The sequence below is a fragment of the Crocodylus porosus genome, unplaced genomic scaffold, assembly GCF_001723895.1.
Source record: "Crocodylus porosus isolate Cpor-Errol unplaced genomic scaffold, CroPor_comp1, whole genome shotgun sequence".
NCBI classification, from domain to species: domain Eukaryota; kingdom Metazoa; phylum Chordata; order Crocodylia; family Crocodylidae; genus Crocodylus; species Crocodylus porosus.
The window spans coordinates 146712511-146713773 of record NW_017728906.1 but is presented as its reverse complement, the minus strand read 5'-3'; positions in this window follow the sequence as shown (position 1 = coordinate 146713773).

Genomic DNA, 1263 nt, shown 5'->3' with positions numbered 1-1263 from the left:
GCTGAGGTCAGATAAGGCTGGATTTTCAAAAGAAGACATTTGACTAATTGGAACTGATTTTTAGGCTGAATTCCCACATTTACATTTGAAGATATTTGGAGCTGTTGATCATTCAGCACCACTTAAAATCAAAACATTATTTACGCAGCTAAATAAGAATGCAAGGTCCTAACTACAGCCATCTATATAAGCCAGAGGAACCAGAAACATCAGTTTCACCCAGACTTTAAGGACAAGAGCAAGAGTTAGATTCATAGACTCATAGATTCATAGACATTAGGGCTGGAAGGGACCTCAGAAAATCATTGAGTCTAGCCCCCCACCCGAAGGGCAGGAAGTCAGCTGGGGTCATAGGATCCCAGCAAGATTAGCATCCAATTTTTTCTTGAAGGTGTTCAGTGTAGGTGCTTGAACCACCTCTGATGGCAGGCTTTTCCAGACCTTGGGGGGCTTGGACAGTAAAGAAATTCTTCTTGATGTCCAGCCTGAAACGGTCTTGCAGTAGTTTATAACCATTTGACTTTGTCAGCCCTTGGGATGCTCTGGTGAACAAACGTTCTCCCAGATGCTGGTGGTCACCCTGATAAACTTATAGGTGGCCATCAGATGACCCCTGAGCCTGCGCTTTTCCAGGCCAAAGAGCCCCATGGCTCTCAGCCTGTCGTTGCAAGGTCTGTTTTCCTGACCTCTGATCATGTGCGTGGCTCTCCTCTGGACTCTCTCAAGCTTCTCCATGTCCTTTTTGAATTGTGAGGCCCCAAACTGGATGCAGTACTTCAGCTGTGGCCTCACCAAGGCCAAGTACAATGGGAGAATGACATCCCGGGATTTGCTTGAGAAGCATCTATGGATGCAAGCCAGTGTTTTGGTCACTTTACTAGCCGTAGCATTGCATTGCAGGCTCATGTTCATCTTGTGGTCAGTGATGACCCTCAAGTCTCCTTCTTCCATAGTGCTAGCCAGTGTAGCACTGCCAAGCCTATAAGGATGCTGCAGGGTTTTCTTCCCCAGGTGGAAAACCTTGCATTTTTCAGTGTTAAACACCATCAGGTTCTCATCTGCCCATTTGCTGAGCCTGTCCAGGTCAGCCTGGATCGTCCTCCTGTCCTCAGGTGTGGATGCTTTGCCCTAAAGTTTGGTGTCATCGACAAACTTGGCCAGTCCACTTCTGACTCCAATGTTCACATCATTAATGAAGATGTTGAACAGTATGGGTCCAAGGACAGAGCCTTGGGGGACCCCACTGGTCACAGGACACCATGA